The sequence below is a fragment of the Jatropha curcas genome, chromosome 3, assembly GCF_041381405.1.
Source record: "Jatropha curcas cultivar XTBG-Jc1 chromosome 3, XTBG_Jcur_1.0, whole genome shotgun sequence".
NCBI lineage: Eukaryota > Viridiplantae > Streptophyta > Magnoliopsida > Malpighiales > Euphorbiaceae > Jatropha > Jatropha curcas.
Genome location: NC_143153.1, coordinates 23,464,850 through 23,486,972, shown reverse-complemented (window position 1 = coordinate 23,486,972; position 22,123 = coordinate 23,464,850). Strand labels below are relative to the sequence as shown.

General features: G+C 30.3%; 1 long non-coding RNA gene and 1 other non-coding gene across 6 annotated transcripts; one reads left to right on the top strand and one right to left on the bottom strand.

Moving 5' to 3' along the window:
• The first annotated feature begins 4,174 nt into the window (after positions 1-4,174).
• On the top strand, positions 4,175-13,071 carry LOC149497748 (uncharacterized). 2 transcript variants are annotated; one of them, XR_016320242.1, is made up of 3 exons: positions 4,175-4,922; positions 7,127-11,066; positions 12,791-13,071. It is a non-coding gene; the product is annotated as an uncharacterized LOC149497748 (long non-coding RNA). The 2 variants fall into 2 exon arrangements; XR_016320241.1 differs by having other exon boundaries at positions 7,127-13,071.
• A 525-nt stretch (positions 13,072-13,596) lies between these two features.
• Positions 13,597-19,873, bottom strand: LOC105640039 (uncharacterized). 4 transcript variants are annotated; one of them, XR_005176943.2, is made up of 3 exons: positions 19,589-19,873; positions 16,716-17,916; positions 13,597-13,766 (listed from the first exon to the last, which is right to left on the bottom strand). It is a non-coding gene; the product is annotated as an uncharacterized LOC105640039 (transcript). The 4 variants fall into 4 exon arrangements; XR_005176946.2 differs by lacking the exon at positions 13,597-13,766 and adding an exon at positions 14,157-15,061; XR_005176944.2 differs by lacking the exon at positions 13,597-13,766 and adding an exon at positions 15,074-15,716.
• Between the last annotated feature and the right edge of the window lie 2,250 nt (positions 19,874-22,123).

Genomic DNA, 22,123 nt, shown 5'->3' with positions numbered 1-22,123 from the left:
AAAATTGATATAAAGATAATTAGACCTTTGAGATTTTAATTTTTTTCAAATATTTTTTAATAAATATGTAGGACTTTGAAATTTTTGAATATAATCTCATTTATATTTATTTATAAACTTGAAAAACGATCTTCCATTGCCAATATTATTATTTGCACATTAATCCCTATATGGAACTTTAAGCAACTTAATTTTAGATTTTGTGCAAAACACATGGAGCCCAAAATATTACATACCATTGATAAAATTTGAACTTAACTTCATCTTATTAGAATAATTGATGTCAAAATTAAATTTATATTTTATATAGAGTATTGATTTATTAGATTAATGTCATAGTATCGTCAAATTATAAAATATTTAGCAATATGGTAAATGCAAATTTTTAGTTATTTATATAATTAATAATAATAACATAATATTTTTTTATTAAACAGAGAAGGAAAAATGTTGTTTTATTTTCAATTAGATTTTACATTGTCAGACATGTTAAAAAAATTCATTATATTTATTTTAATCTAAATAAGAATTTACACTTCAATATTATATAAATAAAAAAATTAAACTAATATATAACGAGCAAAATTAACATGCAACGCACGTTATAAAAGAACTAGTAGCATTAAAAGTAGTAAATTCATTGTTAATAATCTAAGGTTTAATGTTTTATTTGTATATAATATAAATATGGCTAATACATAGGTTGCCCTTTGAACTTTGATAAATTAACCCTACAGGACTCCCAACTTTGCCGGGAACCAATTATACACTTGAAGTCAAAAATTTTGCACCAAATAAACACCTTCCGACACCTTTCGACTTTGGCAACTGTGTGTGTATTATAAAAAAGTTGAGTAGGATAAGTAAATAAAAATGGGACCCAATTTTATTTATACATCAATGATTTTAAAAATAATAAAAAAAAACCTTACTAATTCCCGTCCAAAAGTCTCTCTCTCTCTCTCTCTCTCTCTCTCTGTCTGTCTGTCCGTCTCTCTCTCCCTCTGCGTATGAAACAACAATCGCATTGAGCAAAAATAGAGCATTTCCATTTATAATACGAAATATAGAAAAATGACAATGACATTCGAAAACCCTATCTCTTTTTTATATTAGCGGCCATTATCATGAAAGCCTGCTCTACATTCGTAGCATTTTTTTGCACTCATCTCCATTAATGGAATGTCAATTTACCTGCAAACACATTAATTTATTGAATTCAACACGCCATAAATGAAGATCAAATTAAAGATTTTGGTGTTAGTATAAGAAGATTTTCCACACCAGATGACAGACTCAAGAAAGCTAATGCAATGGTCATTATAAGCTATCAAAAATCAAAATGTTGCCCTTCTTGCCTGAGACACATGAGTGATGACAATGAAACTTGTCATGTATGGATTAGCAAATTAAAAAGTGTAAGGGAGAGAGACAAAAGGATATAAAAAAATTGATGTAACTTTAGTTTCAATATGATAGGTTCCATCTCTATCAATCTGCGACTTTCTCAGGTGCAGAGCCTTATTTCTTAAATATCAACTTTATTGTTTTCAATTTTCCTTCACAGAAGCTATATTTTCCTTCAAAAGTACTTGTAAATTGTGGTCACCGGATAATCACAAAGCAAATAATCATATAATGTATTCTCGCTCCAAATCACAATCATGTTTTTATTAGCTGTAGAGTAGGAATATCCAGCATTTGCGCCAGATTGTCTCCTAAAAAGCCCACTCAAATCAGGTGTTTATGGCCAGCGCCTTTTTCAACGGTATGGCATTGGGCGCACTTCGTCTTGAAGATCTTCTCTCCAGCTTGAGGATCGTTGGGTGGTGCTTGCTCGAATGTCGCCATTTATAGCTCTTTAAAAATGAAATTTTATTTTTAAAACAACAAAACAACGTTACTTGTTTTTATTTTTAAACTTTCGCATGTCTAAATGAAATTGGACTCATTTCCGTTGATTTATCCTACCCATCTTCTTTGCTATATACACACCCTTGGGAGCATGGAAAATTGTTTATTTGGTGTAAAATTTTATACTTCAGGTGCATAATTAGTCTCTGTAAAGTTGAGAGTACAATAGAATTAATTTGCTATAGTTCAAAGGGCAATGTACGTATTTGGCTATATAAAAAGAAAAGCAAGGAAAAAATAATTTGAATTGTTAAAAAAATAACGTGAGCCAAAATGCTAGTGGTAACTACTTTGGCTGCAGTAATAGTGTATTACTCAATGCATTAGACAAATGAACATATTCATATACGCGGATCTTTAAAACTCAAAAAAATGACCCAAAAATAGAAATATATAGTTCTATTTTTCTTTTCAATTTTCCAAATATTACTTCCCTTTGAATCAAACAAATTTAGGATATAAGAGATAGAAATTAAAAATATTTAATCATCAAGAGGCTATCTATTTATTGCAATAGAGATACAAATCTCTTACTAAATGAACGGGATAATAGTTAAAATTGATTGAGTAATGGAAAAAAGTAGAAAATAAAAACTTATTTCCAAAAGGCAAATATAATAAGAACCAAATTATTTTAAAAAAAAAATACCAATTTGAATCTTGAAAATTGCTTCTCTTTTAACTGGAAAGCCATGAGTTAATAAAATTTTATTTTAACGAAAAAAAAAATAAAACCAAAGTCAAAAAAATACATCCAATCAAATTATACAAATATAAAGGAAAAAATAATATTAAAAATAAAGAATATATTTTTTGTTTTCTTTCCCTCCCCTAATATAAAAACTTTTAAATCACATTCAAATAATAAAATCATATATTTAAAAATAACTTTGAAAGTCAAAATGTAAAATTTTTCAAATTCGTTAATCATATTTATTTATTTAAATAAAATAAATTTAAATAAATTAAAACTTATAAATTTTCAAAGGCTTAATTATCTACACGTATTTATTTAAAAATTTAGTTTCAATAAAATATATCCAATAAAATCAAAGGAAAATTTAAAATATCAATTTTATATAAACCAAATTGTAGGAAATAAAGAATATAGACATTTAAAAATAAATATTTTCTAAAAAATAAAATAAAAATTAATAATTTTCAACGGCTTAATTATGTGTAAATGTATATTTAATAATAAATTTATAAAAAATTACAATCAAATTTTAAAAGAATTAAAAGTTTTCTAATCAAAATATTTTAAATTACAATCAAATATTATATATTTTTAATATTTTTCTTTACATTTATATCTATCCTAATCAAAATATTTAAAATTATAATTAAATATTATAAATATGTTTTTAAGATAAAATTTTTTAATTGACTATGATTAAGGTTATTTTATAATATTTTAAATTTTACTAAAAATATTATCGAAAATCTCATTATTCCCCCTATTTCCATATATATATATAATCCTGAATCAAAAAGATGTGAGTTGGCACTCTAATCTTTGAGAATTCTAGTTTATCTTTTTTTAGAAATTTTTAGATTTGTTTCTTTATTTTTCTATGTTTTGGTTGAATGGTTATATTTTTTTAATTTTAAAATTAATATTTAGATAATAGCAATATATTTTGAAATCTAATCTAATTTAACAACTATTTTATTTTTTTGGTATTTGATTTTTATTTTCTAAAATTTAAAATGTTTTAAAAATAATTTGGCTTTTGAAAAATTTTAATTGGAATTTTTGAATTTTTTTCTTTATTTTTCTATGTTTTGATTGGATGATTATATTTTTTTAATTTTAAAAAATTAATATTTACATAATAGCAATATATTTTGAAATATAATCTAATTTCAAAAGTATTCTATTTTATTTGATATTTGTTTTTTTTTTCAAAATTTAAAATTTTTTAAAGATAATTTGGCTTTTGAAAATTTTTAATTTTGTACCTATATCTATACCTATATATAATCGTAGTTATTGGCTTAAATAAACAAGATGATTGTTTTTGCATAAAATATATAGTTAGTTTGTTTTTAATTGTATACCTATATGGTTACTACTTTGCTTTCTTTCTTTTGTTAGTTTGTATATTGAATTTTTTTTCTTTATTTTGTGGGTATCAGTCAGTGTATTTCACACATTTTTACTTACATTTACAATCCAATTATCTTCTCGCGGGTAAGCTTCAATTATCGCACTCCTTATCAGATTCAATGTAACGCCCATTTTTCTGTGTCTGAAATAGTAAGTTATCGGTCTGTGAATAGTGCCATCGGTCCGAGAATAAATATTATTTGTGTCCGGAAAAATTACTATGTATGTTTAATATTTTCTTTAATATTTTTGGAGTATGTATACATTATTTTTATGGGTAGAAAGTAAGTAATGAATATTTTTTGGAGAAATTAGAGAATTAGTGAATAGTGAATTATGTTGTTATATTAATTAAAGAAATTAGAGAAATTATTTTTATGGAGTAAATTTGAGATGGTGTTATATTAATTAAGGAAATTAGAGGAATTATTTTTAAGGATTAAATTTAAGAATTTTTATGGAGATAAATAATATTTTGAAGGAATTTAATTTGGAGAATATTTGTAGCCATTAGATTGAATTACATTGCTCAATCCTAGCCATCCAATTTTGGTGAAAGGACCAAATTACCCTTTAGTCAACTCCATTATTTGAGCAACATGTTTTCTTCCTCTTCCTATCCATCTAACGTGAACTTCTTTCTTCTTCTCCTCCATTTTAACTTGAGCCTCTCTTTCTCTTCTCTTTGTTTTCTTCACTTATACTCACTAAATCCACCAATTTGACACCATTCAACTTGATCTAATTATCAATCTTTGAGATTAAAGCTTGAGAAATGATATTTGGTGAATAATTTCAAGTAATTTGGAGGACAAAGGGTGGATAACTTCCTACCAAAGACAAGGGAAAACTAAGGCATCAAGAGTCTTATTTAAGCTTATTAGAGCTTATGTTTAAGGTAAGTGTTCATAAATCCTCTTACCTTGTTTAAATTTTTGATTTTGTGAAGTTTATACTATTTTGTGAAAATTGGAAATTTTATATGAAATAATTTGATTATTGAATTTTGGTGGTATACATGTGTTCTTGGGAGATTTCTAAGCATGCTTATATGTTGAATTGATGAGGAAAACATTTTCTTCTTCATCCTCCAAGAGTGGCAGAACCTATTGATGAATAAGGCCTTAAGTTTTCTTGTTATTCTTTGAGGATTTGTGATCTTAAGATGATATTTGATGAGTATTGAGTATGTGGTAGAAATCTCTACCTTGTATATGATTTAAGTAAGCTGAAATTAGGACAAAGTGTTATTGGGTGTGATTAAGGACTGTTTTTCGATCCTTTTGATTTTCCATTGGTGTCTGAATCCTTCATGAAAGTTTTAGGTCTACTTCTTAGCTTTCCAACCCATCCTCTTGTGTCCAATTTGGATATATATAGCTCAACTTATGGCTAAAACACCTAAACTAACTCTGTTATGACGGGCCACATGCATTACTGAATTGAGTGCCCATTTTGACCACTATAATGGTAATATTATGTTCTGAGTTCTTCATAACAGTTGTTTCCCTGTGTCTTGAGACTTCTCTGGTTTTGGATTGGTTTGATTTGAGTGTTTGGATAAGTAGGAATTTGATAAACATTGAAATTAGTTCGGCTGAATCAGGTCTAGACTGTTGGTCTATGTTCCTAGCTTTTGTTTGCCATCTTAAAGATTGATCTGGGCTGTGGTCCCTTCATAACATTTGTAGTATTTTGTCTTAGCTTTCTAATGAATCAAACATCACTCAATTTGGAGACACAGAACTTAAGTTATGTCTTAAAAACCCAGCAAAGGTCAAGATTATATTAATGCTGGAAATTTTCTATGTCTTAAATCATAGGTTTATTTGGATAAAAGTATGTATAAATCATGTGTGATGAAGTTCTCTTGATTATTTGTGTGGTTTAGCATTTACTTGACAATAAGTTTGACAAGTGTTGTAGTGGATATGTTGAAATGGATATAAATTGAAAAAGTGTGGAATTGGTTTAGATAATGCATGATGAGGGTTGAAATTGATACTTTTGTGCATAAGAGTTGTGTTAGCATGCTTGATTGGAGAAGGAAATTCCTCCCCTTGGTACCACCTTGGTGTAGTAAAGCTTACTTAATTATTTTATATATATGATATAAATATGATTATTTGATAACTTTTATATGTTTAGAGTTTTAACAAAGAAATGGGTATTTAAGGTGTATGTGCTTTGAATTTTGAATAAGGAAAATATGATTTTATATGATAAGAAATTTCTTATGATAAATTTCATTATGACTTTAAGAAAGTTTTAAAAGAAAAGGGATTTATGATAAATTTCCTATATTAAGTAATTATGTTTAAGTATATGAGTTACTTAAGTTCTAAAGTAAGCTTACATGTATGATTTCATATGATAAGAAATTGTTTATGTTAAGTAATTATGTTTAAGTATGATTCTAAAGTAAGCTTACATTATGAATTTAGGAAGACTAACGAATAAGACAAGTTTTCTGATAAGTGATATGAAGTAAGAATTAAAATAAGGATTTTGGGCTCTCATATACTTAGTGTGAATTTGATGCGTGATTTGATTTTTATTCTGTCTGATGAGCATGCTCGGCATTTGATGCCATTCTGATAAGAAGCTATGATCATATGCTAGACACGTGGGTGTCTTCTGTTCTGTTAGGGCGGACGCGCTCTATATGTTCTGAATCTGTTGGCGACCTAAGGCCATTCTGAATCTGTTCTGAAAACCTATCTGTTTCTTTTTCTTCTAAGTGTATGTGAGCCCTTGTAAACATATTTTTCAGGTAGCTTGGAAATAAATGATTATTTGTTATTAAATGAATTGTCAAAGCAGGATATTACGTTACATGGTTTTCTAAATAACCAGTATATGTATTGGTGTACTACAATTTCAAATAATGAATTTATGATTTGAACGAATAAAATATTAATAGTTTTATTTGATCATTTTGTTATAAATGTAAATGTATATTAAAGCGTTAATGATTTTATGATTGTAAATCTTTTGATGAAAATTGATATTTTAAGTGTGTTGCCATCGCAACATTGGTTTGTTGTGTTTTATGAGCACCACTGAGTTTTATACTCAGCGTGTTGATTTTATCACGCGTAGGTTGGAGTCTATATTACTGATTGAAGACCAAAAGAGTAGCATCAGAGCTGAAGAGATATTTTGGTAGTTGATTAGTATGTTATGTAATTAAGTATTATGGCATGTATCAGTAGTCCATTTTTGGAGACTCTATTATGTAATTTATACTGTAAGTATATTATTGTAAATTAATTGGGTGTATTTATTGGAAGATAGACTTGGAACTTATTTATTGTGCAGAAAATTCAAAGTAATATGTTTAACTAAATGTATCTAATTGATGCATACGCAAATGTTGTAGTTAGACCTTAGAAGAGTGTTATTGTGTTGTTCTTGGAGTTTGATGGAGTTTGGAGTTTTGAAATTGGGAGTGTTTTGTATTCACTTGTTTGGCAATGTCTATGTTTAGGGGAAACTCTTGCAGTTTTTCTATAGGTTTCTCCCAAATCATTTTTAAAAAAAAAAATAATACTACTTGTTAAACTTGTGAATATTAAATCACTTCTAATTCATACTAGGATTTTCTGATTTATATGTTAAGTTAAGACGGTGCCTCCGGCACCGAATGTGACATCCGCCGTCGGGTCTCTCGGGACTGGGCGGTGGGTCTTACATTTAGTGGTATCAGAGCATAGGTTTAGGCGGTTCTAGGACTATGTGTATATGTGTAGGAATTTATCTATTTTGAGGTGAGAGTATGAGTAATTTAAGTTAAATACATGCCATATTGGTTTGAATTGGAAACAACCAGCCATTGGAGCATGGTGTTGTGGTAAATGGAGTATGTTATTGAGGTTCCTACTGATGATTAATGGTTATATCCTTCTGGACCATTTGAATGAATTATTCTTGGAAGAAATTCTTAGAGAATAATGGATAGGGATTCGATGTAGTGGTTATTGGAGATGAGATATTATTGAGGCGTTAAGGATTTGAGCTCTTTTTCTCGAGTTGATATGATTTCTAAGTGGTATAAATATATTTGAGATTTGACTTTTTAACATATGAATTTTGTTTATTTATTTTGAATCCATAAGAAGCATATTGTTTTTATGTTGCTTATGGATAAATGATGTTGCTATGAGGATATTTTTTTTTTCCTTCTATTGAATCCTTTGGATATAGAAAAAAAAAATTTTGTTTTATAAATGAAAATGAATTCATTTGTATAGATTCATGAACTGTGAAGTATATTGGTTTACGAATTAAACATGAAAATAAGATTTATATATAATTTAAGTGTGTAAGATGAAGTGTGAACTTGTATTGTTGTGTGGGTAAGAAGGTCTGTTAAGTTATGCATGATAAAGATTATAAGTATTAAGTTGAAGTTAAATGATGAAAGTATGATATTTGTATTGAATACTTGTTAAATGTGAAATGCATACATAAAATGCATGAACGTGTGTAAATGTGCCTGTGGAAGGAGTATGTGAGAATGAGTTGCCAGTATTATCTAATAAGAAAAATAAAGGATTCGGATTCAAGGACAATAGAATCTAGTTAATTAGAGTATTGAATTTAGTATATGTATTTGATGAAGTTACATGATTTTGGTTAATGGAATTTATTATGACTATTGAGATAAGCATTTTTCTGGATAGAATATATATATTAATTGATGTAGTTACATAAATGATATTATAAGGTTTCAATGATGAATGATTTGATGTGCTTTGAAATAATAATGGGTGATGAGTAGTTTTCATAAGAAATAATATTGGTGGAATGAATCATTATTTAAAGCCATTTATGAGAAGTGAATTCTAATTATGAGAAATAATTACTACTTGGTGGAGTAAAATATATTCTGGTATTCATTAGCTATTTTTCAAATGTATGAATATGGGGAATAATATGAGTTCCTATGGTTATAAGAAAAGTAAATTGTGATTCTTAGTAGGAAATAAATTGCTTTAATCTTTATGTGCCTAGTAGTGGTGTATGAATTGAGGCATCTTATGGTTTAATATGGTATAAATATGAATTAAATTCAATGAGATTTAGTCTTTTGATGTTTATTCTAAAGGTTATGTAAGTTATAAATAAGGATTTTTGTTTAATGGAGAGTTTACGATCCAAGAAAAAGTAAACGACTCCTATAAAGAAATTAAGATAATTATATAATCTTTAACAAGTTAGGAATCCTGGTTAATAAGATTGATGGACATAAAAGTAATGATGGATCAGAGTATACAAGATAAGAATTTCCATATTTTGGTATTTCATGAATATGTTAAAAAAAAAAAAAAATTTGTGGTTTGTGTTTATCTCACTATGCTTATATGAGAATAAATTCTAAGCCAAAATGATCAAGAGTTTATAAGTGATTATTGTTACAATATAAAATTTTGGTTAATAGTTAATAGAAGTATTTACGAGTCATGGAAGATTTATGGATTTATGTGAGATATCTATGATTAAAAAAAAAAAAAAAGAGGTGGAATTGCTATGACTTAGTGCATTCTATTAAATCGTTATGGATAAATGGTTAAGTTGGGATAGTTTATATGACACATTGCATGGTTTGCATAACTTTGTGTATAAATACTTTTATGTATTGAGATTTGGAACTTTGGTATTATTTTTCTCTTGAGTGGACCTTGCAAGTGTGCATGTATGACTATATGTATGTATGCATGACAGTGTTTGAGATTAAGTATCACGATGGAATTTAGTTATTAACACTGTTATAAGAATAAGCTATTTGATCTCAGGAGAATACTGTTATGAGAATAAGCTATATGATCTCAGTATATGTTCAGATAATCTCATCATGCTTTATGAGAATTGACTTAATGCAAATCTTCGAATATGATATTTAAATGAAATGCCTTGATATGTATCTGATATGATAATATGTTTGGAAAGGGAGTTATATAGGTCCTTGGATTGAGTGTTAGATAGAATAAGAGATGTTTATGGATTTTTCTTGTAAGGGAATTAAAGAGGATATTAAGGATCTAATCGGTGTTATGCAAAATAAGTTTATGTATTTTAAATATGGAATGGTTAAATTTGCTATTATGGATGTTCAGTTGGAAGAATCATGTATAGAATATACGGATAGTAAGCACTAGTTGATTAAGGAAGAAAAACTAAATCGGAAAAATATTATGAGATTCGTAATTGCTAAATTCAAGTGAATTTCAAGGACGAAATTCTTTAAGGGGGGTAGAACTGTAACGCCCCATTTTTCTGTGTCTGAAATAGTAAGTTATCGGTCTGTGAATAGTGCCATCGGTCCGAGAATAAATATTATTTGTGTCCGGAAAAATTACTATGTATGTTTAATATTTTCTTTAATATTTTTGGAGTATGTATACATTATTTTTATGGGTAGAAAGTAAGTAATGAATATTTTTTGGAGAAATTAGAGAATTAGTGAATAGTGAATTATGTTGTTATATTAATTAAAGAAATTAGAGAAATTATTTTTATGGAGTAAATTTGAGATGGTGTTATATTAATTAAGGAAATTAGAGGAATTATTTTTAAGGATTAAATTTAAGAATTTTTATGGAGATAAATAATATTTTGAAGGAATTTAATTTGGAGAATATTTGTAGCCATTAGATTGAATTACATTGCTCAATCCTAGCTATCCAATTTTGGTGAAAGGACCAAATTACCCTTTAGTCAACTCCATTATTTGAGCAACATGTTTTCTTCCTCTTCCTATCCATCTAACGTGAACTTCTTTCTTCTTCTCCTCCATTTTAACTTGAGCCTCTCTTTCTCTTCTCTTTGTTTTCTTCACTTATACTCACTAAATCCACCAATTTGACACCATTCAACTTGATCTAATTAATCAATCTTTGAGATTAAAGCTTGAGAAATGATATTTGGTGAATAATTTCAAGTAATTTGGAGGACAAAGGGTGGATAACTTCCTACCAAAGACAAGGGAAAACTAAGGCATCAAGAGTCTTATTTAAGCTTGTTAGAGCTTATGTTTAAGGTAAGTGTTCATAAATCCTCTTACCTTGTTTAAATTTTTGATTTTGTGAAGTTTATACTATTTTGTGAAAATTGGAAATTTTATATGAAATAATTTGATTATTGAATTTTGGTGGTATACATGTGTTCTTGGGAGATTTCTAAGCATGCTTATATGTTGAATTGATGAGGAAAACATTTTCTTCTTCATCCTCCAAGAGTGGCAGAACCTATTGATGAATAAGGCCTTAAGTTTTCTTGTTATTCTTTGAGGATTTGTGATCTTAAGATGATATTTGATGAGTATTGAGTATGTGGTAGAAATCTCTACCTTGTATATGATTTAAGTAAGCTGAAATTAGGACAAAGTGTTATTGGGTGTGATTAAGGACTGTTTTTCGATCCTTTTGATTTTCCATTGGTGTCTGAGTCCTTCATGAAAGTTTTAGGTCTACTTCTTAGCTTTCCAACCCATCCTCTTGTGTCCAATTTGGATATATATAGCTCAACTTATGGCTAAAACACCTAAACTAACTCTGTTATGACGGGCCACATGCATTACTGAATTGAGTGCCCATTTTGACCACTATAATGGTAATATTATATTCTGAGTTCTTCATAACAGTTGTTTCCCTGTGTCTTGAGACTTCTCTGGTTTTGGATTGGTTTGATTTGAGTGTTTGGATAAGTAGGAATTTGATAAACATTGAAATTAGTTCGGCTGAATCAGGTCTAGACTGTTGGTCTGTGTTCCTAGCTTTTGTTTGCCATCTTAAAGATTGATCTGGGCTGTGGTCCCTTCATAACATTTGTAGTATTTTGTCTTAGCTTTCTAATGAATCAAACATCACTCAATTTGGAGACACAGAACTTAAGTTATGTCTTAAAAACCCAGCAAAGGTCAAGATTATATTAATGCTGGAAATTTTCTATGTCTTAAATCATAGGTTTATTTGGATAAAAGTATGTATAAATCATGTGTGATGAAGTTCTCTTGATTATTTGTGTGGTTTAGCATTTACTTGACAATAAGTTTGACAAGTGTTGTAGTGGATATGTTGAAATGGATATAAATTGAAAAAGTGTGGAATTGGTTTAGATAATGCATGATGAGGGTTGAAATTGATACTTTTGTGCATAAGAGTTGTGTTAGCATGCTTGATTGGAGAAGGAAATTCCTCCCCTTGGTACCACCTTGGTGTAGTAAAGCTTACTTAATTATTTTATATATATGATATAAATATGATTATTTGATAACTTTTATATGTTTAGAGTTTTAACAAAGAAATGGGTATTTAAGGTGTATGTGCTTTGAATTTTGAATAAGGAAAATATGATTTTATATGATAAGAAATTTCTTATGATAAATTTCATTATGACTTTAAGAAAGTTTTAAAAGAAAAGGGATTTATGATAAATTTCCTATATTAAGTAATTATGTTTAAGTATATGAGTTACTTAAGTTCTAAAGTAAGCTTACATGTATGATTTCATATGATAAGAAATTGTTTATGTTAAGTAATTATGTTTAAGTATGATTTTAAAGTAAGCTTACATTATGAATTTAGGAAGACTAACGAATAAGACAAGTTTTCTGATAAGTGATATGAAGTAAGAATTAAAATAAGGATTTTGGGCTCTCATATACTTAGTGTGAATTTGATGCGTGATTTGATTTTTATTCTGTCTGATGAGCATGCTCGGCATTTGATGCCATTCTGATAAGAAGCTATGATCATATGCTAGACACGTGGGTGTCTTCTGTTCTGTTAGGGCGGACGCACTCTATATCTTCTGATTCTGGAACTGTAATATAGCCACCTCTAATTCAATGGATAGTTTCGATACAAGGCATAAAGAATCTTTATTGTAGTTTTTTGCAGACAAAATGATATACAAAATTATAGTTTAACAGTGTACAACTTTTGCATTAAAGAGATTGTTTAGTTTACTTTGTTGATTTGTGGAACTTCAACTTTATAGTATATAAAGGATAATAACAATTGTTATTATCAAAATATTAAAAAGATTTATAATAAAGAAAACTACGATAATATTTGAAATATTTTAATATTGTAAATCGTTAACATTGAAATTCGGTAAATGACAATGGTTGAAATGAAATTTGAAACCATTATGTAAGATATTTAGATATTTGAATTGCATTTAAATAATAGAATTTTATAGAGAAAATCATTAAATATGAGAGCTACCTAACTTGGTGAGCATGCAAACAAAAGAAAAAAAAGTAAAATTTAAATTGTCTTGAATTTGATAATCAGAAAAATAGATACTATTTTTTTTATCGAAAGTTAATTCATATTTTACATTTATTTTACAGAGAAGAAATAAAATAATAGTACAAAGTATGAATTTCTACTTCAATATTTGAAAAAGATCCAGCATATTTAAATTAAATTATTAAAATATATAAATAAATTTGAGAATAAGCAATTCAAATATATAGATAAATGAAGGAATAACTTGTAATAGATGGAGAATGTAGATAGATATGTAGTTAAATTTGCAGTTAGATCCTAACACTAAAAAAATAGAGTAATAATTATTTAGTTATTGTCTATTAATATTAAAAAATTTTCCAATAAATAAATCTATATATACGGGTAATTCAAAAATAACTTTAATTAGATGTACAAAGTAGATGGATGTGCAAGGCATATGCCTCCATAGATGTGCAAATTGACTCCATCATATCCCTAAACTGCCAAAAAGAAAGCGAAAAAGTTCAGCCATAGTGGAAATAACGACATAAAGGGAGCAAATGCAGTAATTCTATATAGGAATAGAGCTCATTGATAGCTACTGCGAATTCAACAATCAGAATAACAAATAAAAGAGTAGAAATAGCTGCATAGGATCATAAAAAATATGAAAGCAACTGTTTGGTAAGCAACCATTTCCTTTCATTTTCCTGAACACTTTCACTGCTTCATCTAGTAATCCTTCTTTACTAAGTCCATTAACCATTATAGTGTATGTGCAAACATCAGGCTGCAACCTTTCTATGGAAAGTCTACGAAACAGTTCCTTTGCATCTTTAATCTTTCCAGCTTTGAACATACCATCAATTAAGGTATTATAAACAATGAGGTAAGGCTTCGACAAGTTCTTTTGCATTTCATGAAATAGATCCGACGTCATATCAAGACACATATACTTACAAAAGCTGTCTATCAGAGTTGAGTAGGTTACATTATCTGGAGAATGGCCACTAGCACACAAGTTCTTGAAAAACTTATGCGCAGCCGAAGGGCTCTTTGCTTTACACAAGCCATGTATAAGAGAATTATAAGTGAAATCATTAGGCATCAAGCCTTTGCAAGGCATTTCATCAAGAAGCCGCATTGCCTCATCTATCCTTTTTCTCTTACAGTAACAATGAATCAAGATGCTGTAAATGACAACATTAGGTGCACAACCCTGGCTTATCATCGTGTCAAAAATTTCTCTAGCTTGATCCACTTCATTGTGTAGACAATATCCATCCATCAATGAACCGTAGGTAATAACATCAAGTTGCATCTCTCTGCATCATCAATTTGACTACGCCATAAGCCTTTGAAACCTTTTTCCTTCCTTACAAAGTCCATCAACCAAAGTATTGAAGGTAATTATATTTGGTTTAATGTTTGCTCTCAACATTTGGTTAACCAACATAAAAGCTTCCTTCCATCTGCTTGACATGCACAAACCGCGGATTAAGGTGTTGTAGGTCACAACATTAGGTAAGATACCTTTGCTCTTTATTTTGAAGAAGAGGTCTAATGCCTCAGTAACAAATCTATCCTTGCAGATACTGTCAATGATAGCATTATATGACACCAAATCAGGCTCACAACCTTTCTCCACCTTTCTTTTCAGAATACCAAAGGCAACAGTGGTTTTCCCAATTTTACAAAGACCATTCACAATCACATTACAGGTATAAACATCAGGTTGATACCCTTTTCAACAATATCATTAAACAAATCCACAGCTTCACCAAATTTATCCTCCCTACAAAGCCCATGGATTAAGGTATTAAACGTTACAATATTAGGCTTAAAACCTAGTTTAAAGATTTTTCCCATAAGAGTATATCCAAAATCCACATGGTGGCAGAAGCAATTAATCAAAATATTAAAAGAACAAATATCATGTGAAATTCCAAACATTTCCATCTGTTTAGAGAGAGAAATGACAGTAGCATAATGCTTCATTCGAACAAGTGCAGAAAACAATTTACTAAATTCCTTAACGGGGGAAGGAGGATTACAATGAAGCATCAAAGTAAAGGAAGCTAAACAATCATCAATCTTGTGGAATGAATCAGAATTGCTTTTACCTCTCAAATGAGTACTGTTTTTAGAAATACTATATAGAGACGGAACCAAAAATACCCATTGGCAGAAAATTAGTAAGGCATCTCCGGCTGCTAGTAGACATCACCGATTGCACAAAGCGAAAGAAGCAAAATGAGTACTATTAACTTCTTTTTTCTTTTGTTTTTTTTGTTAAAGAAATCTTCGTCCGGTTTACTGTGACATAATCTTTTCGATTCCTCTTCTTCAATGATGAAAAATGGATCGGGTCACCTGATTTCTTCGATTTCTATTCTCCTATTCTTCACCTGATCTTTTGCTCTCGTTTAGTCTCACCTAGTTGTAATTACCTTTCAAATAAAATAACAATTATAAGACCTCTAAATTTTTACCTAATTAACATTTGAAAATCTCTATTTTTAAAAGGCAATTATAAGAATCCCAAATTTTGATTCTGTGGACAGTTTCATTCTTCCGTCCAAAATACTCAACTTTACTTTAACCGTGAAATTAATGTGGAAGTACGAAAATGCCCTCATTCCCTCCTTCACTCCTCTCCACCCTGCAACTCACTAACCATCTCCTCCGTAGCACTGGACTGAGATTATTGTCCAAGACTCTTCGGTCAAATAATAGATATCAGAACTTTGCATACTCCATTCCTTAAAACCATCTCAGCTTCATGCCCACATGGTTCCAGTATAACACTTAAAAGCTTGCATAAGAATTGTTCCATTAATTTTAAATAAACCCCTCCTTTACCATCAATTTTTCTATGCAATTCAGGAAGAGGCACATCTATGAAAGATTTAATCCAATTATTTCAATATCTATTTCTTACCCTTCTTTTAGCTTTTGAAATTTGCTTTTTGTGATTTTCTCCCTTCGATGGCTTTTTAAATCTTTCTTACTTTTCTTCTTTACCGTCCTCACTTTCTAAACAACCTCTCTTTCTCTTGGCTGCAAAAGCATCAAGAACATCTTTCTTGAAACATTTATTAATGGCTTCTTTTCTAATTTTCTGCATAAAATCTATAAGAATTTTAACTTCAAGCTTCGCCATTACATTGGATTCATTCCCTTCTTCTTGTTTAATTTCTTCTACAATTTACAAATTAAATGCTCAAATTAGCAAATGGGTTTATTGAGATTCTGTTTGCAAATCTTGAATGAAAAGCTATCTAAATAAACTGAATATAGTAACAAAGATTAATAATACCCACAGCAAAGTAACTTAAACTAGTTCTTTTATTTCAATAGAATAAAATGATAAATCAAAATCAAAGAACAAGATTAAATCAGTTTATATAATTGAGAGAAAAAAAACAAAAAGAAGAAAAGTTACGCACTTTTACTGGCTCCGATAAGCACGGGCTAATCCCCACCCGCATTGACTCCATCAGGTCGGTTCTTCATACACTTCGTAAAGAGTTATCCACCTTTCCTTGCTCAGCTCTCATCACCATTGCCCAGGACAAATTCTTATCCAATGGCCTTGAACTTGCCTATGCAAAATCTCAACTATCAAAACCACAATCGGGTTCATGCAAGCTAGAATTACTCTTATCAGAGTTAATCTCTCTTTCAATGCCGAGGATAGCAACCATGAACAACCACGCATCAATTGCCTTCGGTTCGCCGTTGACGATAACATTGTCATACTTCGGGGTGTTTTTGGGATTTAAAAGTTTTCTCTCTCAGGCTCACTTAAATGGCTAAGACTGATAGGAAATTTGTAGATGAAATTATTAACCGAATCAAATTTAAGGACCTCATAATTGCCTTTTAAAAAACAAATGTCTTTAGTGTTAATTTGATTAAAATTTAAAAATTTATTATTTTTTTCCCCAGTAATAATTACAATTTAAATCAATGTACATATATATATAATCTATCTATTGAACGCTTAAAATCCTCCTGAACTTTTTCATTTTAACCATTTATCAACTTCAACTTTGTAATACTTAATGTATCACGACCCATTTCTATGGGTCAGAACGGCAGGTAAATATAAGGCTACTGAAATCCATAGTAAGCCTAAGAATCACTAAGCCTAAATACTAGGCCCATTTAAGAATTTCAAATGTTCATATATCAATAGCATTTTAAAGGCTCATTTATTTTATAATCATTCATCTTATGAAGCCCAAGTCCATATTTCATAATAAAATAAATAAGTGCCATGATCCAAATAAATTTCAGGAGAAATAATAATATAAATACAAATATTACATCCAGCCCGTAGCATATAAATATAATCAATACTCATAATCGGACCCATCCATGGCACCATCAGACCATATTGTCATAATTGATGGGCTTGTTCCTTCATAAGAACCGACAAAGACTTTAAATTTATTACAAAAATATTGGAGTAGCTAACTCCCCATTCATACCCAATTAGTCCTAAGTAACTGCAAAGGTTGGATTATTTATACAGATAGAGTTTTGATACAAAAAGAAGTTCAAAAGCAGTTAAAATTTACATTAAGGCTCTGTTGATGAAGGGGGAACAAAGCTATTTGTCAAAAGAGGAAAAAGAGCTTCTTCCTGAAAAATGTAGATACAACGGGAATGAGTATAAAACTCAGTGAATAATAATACATAATATTAAATCCAAACAATCAAGCGATATGTTCCTAGACTCTTCTAATTGAGCATTCACCAGTCATACAATGTCAAATACAGCACCCACAAATAATAACCACCATAATGCACACCTTAACAGGACCATGCTCACCCGCAAGCATGCTTTAACGTTAATAATATAATCCCAAGGTCCTGTGACTTATGTAACCAAGGAGCCCACCCTTGTTCAGGCAAATCAGATTCAGGTATAAATATTTTTTATAAAGCATTTTTATTTATCATAAGAATTTTTCCATAATAAACATTAAATTCCGGGTACAAAAGGGGGGGCGCCACTCCCACCGCTTATGGCCCATAGAAGGCATCCTCACCATGCCCGTGCTCTCAACCCAGATGATCCACGTCGTCCCAACTTCCACACAACAATCACATAACATTATACCAAGTAATTTATTCACAATCTTAATCAATGCACATCCATCCATTTATATATATAGCATATATATATTTGTACTTGAAAATAAACAGATGCAAAATTTAAAATAAATTATGCCTGCATGAATTTGGTAAAGCATTATATATTATTACTCATAGAGAGATCCGAAAATCTAGCATTGTTGGGCACCAGGAGCGGAGGAGGAAGAAGGTCTCGCTCTATCACCAACTAGAAGAAATAAACAAGCTAAAATTAATAACTATTTTTGCTTATTGATAGAATTTGAATTCCTGTAGTTTGAATAATATTCTAAAAATTCTATCAAAAAGGCGGAAGGGTTTCCCCTAAAAGTTTTGACTTTTCCCCTAATAAAATATCCACAAATCACATTAATTTATAAAGCCCATCCATTGAGCAACATTCACATCAATGAAACCCGTCCACCGTTAACAATATTCATCAAAATCTCATCCTTAATATCCAACCATACATTTTGATTTAAACAACATCAATATCCAATAAAATTTACATTTCCAACTTCAAATACATATGTATCAAATACTTCAATGACTGAAGATTCTAACTAATACTTAAGTACAGCTTGTTAACATACATATTATATACTACAAAGCTTAATTTTGTTTTAAAAAGGGATAAAATATTCTTTATATATAAACCTATCTAAATAATTTAAATCTTATTATTTTATTGTACCTACTTTGATAATTAATCAACATAAGTTTGCTAAGATCACAAAATCTATATATAACTCACATTTCTGTAGTTTTTAGGCTATAACACCAAATTTCTAAATTTGCGTCAAATAATTATTCGAAGGTCAAATGAATTCGGATTGCAAAACTAACTGTATATTCATAATCTACATAAAAAGGGCAACATTCTGCCTCTTCAAAGCTCTGGCCACCGGAACCATCTGGCCACCGGCATCGCCGACGTACTTGGTGGTTAGAGCGGTGGCAAGTCCGAAATCAAGCAATCTCACCACGACTTTGCTCTAAATTTAACGTAGAGTGTCAATTTGAGGTCAATTTCTACTAATTAAATCGATTTAATCCAAATTCCCAAATAATTTTTAATTAAAAATCTAATTTTCTAAATCCTTCAAAACTTCATTCAAAGATCAAATTAATTAAAGAAGAACTAACTAAAAGTGTTAATGGTTAGGTTTCAACTAACCTGAGCGAAAGAAGTCGCCGGAGTAGCTCGTCGTCGTCGAAAAATCGAGAGAAGAGAGAGAGAGAGAGAGATAGTCAGGTTTCTTTCCCGTCACCGGTAATCTCTTTTCCAGCCGGTAGGAGTGGAGTTATCGACGGATTGAGAAGGGAGAAGGAAGGTATCGATGAAGAGAAGGAGAAATGGAAAGAAATAAAGAAAAGAACAGAAAATAAAGGAAGTAAAGGTAATAATAATAAAAATTTGATTAAAATTGGGGAAGGGAATTCACGTCGTTTTGGGTAGTCTAGGATCTTCTCTTTTTTTCCTTTTTATTATTATTATTATTTAAGTCATACCTTGATTTTCGTGAACTTCCTTAGGAAGTTGATTTGGTTCTTCTAGAAAGAGGTTTGGGTTATTTGGGTTTCACATGGTTTGTGTGAATTAACGTAGTTAAAATGGTTTGATTCGAGTGACAATATTTTCGTGGATTTTTTAAATTAAATTTAATTTGATCAGCTTCGAAAATAAAATTTTGGGTCATTTCAATCTTCCCCTTATAAAAGTTCGTCCTCAAATTTTGGTTCCATCAAGAAAAAAAGATAACTCATGATACTCTTAGAAGCAAAGTTAAGCCAAAGAACATATCCATAAAGAGGAAACAAGTATAGAATTGATAACTTCAACAATGAAAGCATGATTAAGATTCAAATTTAGAAAAGAGATGCAGGTATTTCTCTCTCATCTCTGCCTCTTCCTCCCAAGTACATTCCTCAATCGAAAGGTTTCTCGAAAGAACTTTAACCATAGGGATTTCCTTAGATCGTAATTTACGCATCTGAAAATCTAAAATCTAAACTGGTACCACTTTGTAAGTCAGATCCCCATAGACTTGGACATCTTGTGCCACTATCATGTGAGCAGGGTCGGAAATGTATCTCCTCAGTATAGATATGTGGAAAAATGGATGCATGTGTGAGAATTCATTTGGTAGATCCAACTAATATGCTACTTTTCCAATTTGTTTAACGATAGTGAAAGGACCGATGTAGCTTGGGGCTAGTTTTCCCTTTTTACCAAATCATAGAATATCCTTCATAGGTGACAACTTTAAAAATACCTAATCGCTTGCTTGAAAAGTTACATCTCTGTGTTTGGGATCAATATATCTCTTATTCCTATTGAAAGTAGCTTTAATCCTTACTCTAATGATTGGTACTTTTTCTGAAGCAATCTGAATTAAATCAGGTCCTGCTAGTTGTTTGTCTCCGACTTCTTTCCAACATATAGGAGATCAAAATTTCTTGCCATACAGCGCTTCGTAAGGTGCCATCCCTATACTAGTCTGATAACTGTTGTTGTAAGCGAATTCAATCAACGGCAAATATGAGTCCCAGTTTCCTTTAAAATCTAAAACACACATTCTAAGCATGTCTTCTAAGGTCTGTATAGTTTGTTCCGATTGTCCATCCGTTTGAGGATGAAAAGCCGTGCTGCAATTGAGTTTGGTACCAAAGCTACCTGTATAGCCTTCCAGAAATTAGAGGTGAACTGGGTCCCTCTATCAGAGATAATGGGAGACAGGAATTCCATGTAATTTCACGATCTTCAAAATATAGAGCTCTACTAACTTATTAGCCATGTATTTAGTTTTAACTGGTAGGAAGTGAGCTCATTTGGCGAGTCGATCTACTATGACCCATACAGAATCATACCCTTTCAAGGTTTTGGGTAGACCTGTAACGAAATCCATACTTATCCTTTTCCATCACCATTCCGGCAAAGGCAATTCTTGAATCAATCTAAGGGGTCTCTGATGTTCAGCCTTTACTTGCTGACAAGTAAGACATCTAGATGCAAAATCAGTTACATCCTTCTTTATTTCGTGCCACCAATAATTGTCCTTTAACCCTTGATACATTTCGGTGGTTCCAAGATGTACATTATAAGCAGCATAATGAGCTTCATCCATAATGTCCTTCTTAAGATCTTTTACATCTGGTTTATACAATCTAGTCCCCTTTTTAAGAATTCCATTACTAGCAATCATAAAGTCACTAGATCCGCCTGTAGTCACTTCTTGCATAATTCTTTACAACTGAGGATCATGTGGCTGTGCAACCTTGATCTTGTCTAGCAATAATGGTCTAATTCTGAAATGAGCTAAATAAGTATTATTAGGATAGGAAACCTCTAACCTAAGGCCCTCATTGAATATTTCATTTAGCTCGTGCACTAATGGTCCTCTTTCTTCAGTAATGCCACTCAAACTTCCCATGGAATTTCAGCTCAAAGCATTTGCCACTAGATTGGCTTTCCCTGTATGATACTGAATCTTACAATCATAATCTTTAAAATACTCCATCCATCATCTTTGCCTCAAATTTAAATCTCGCTGGTTAAATATATACTTTAAGCTCTTATGATTTGTGAAAATCTCACAAGTGACACCATATAAATAGTGCCTCCATATCTTAAGAGCAAATATGATTGCTGCATTTCCAAATCATGAGTAGGGTAATTTTGTTCATGCTTCTTCAATCGCCTTGAATCATA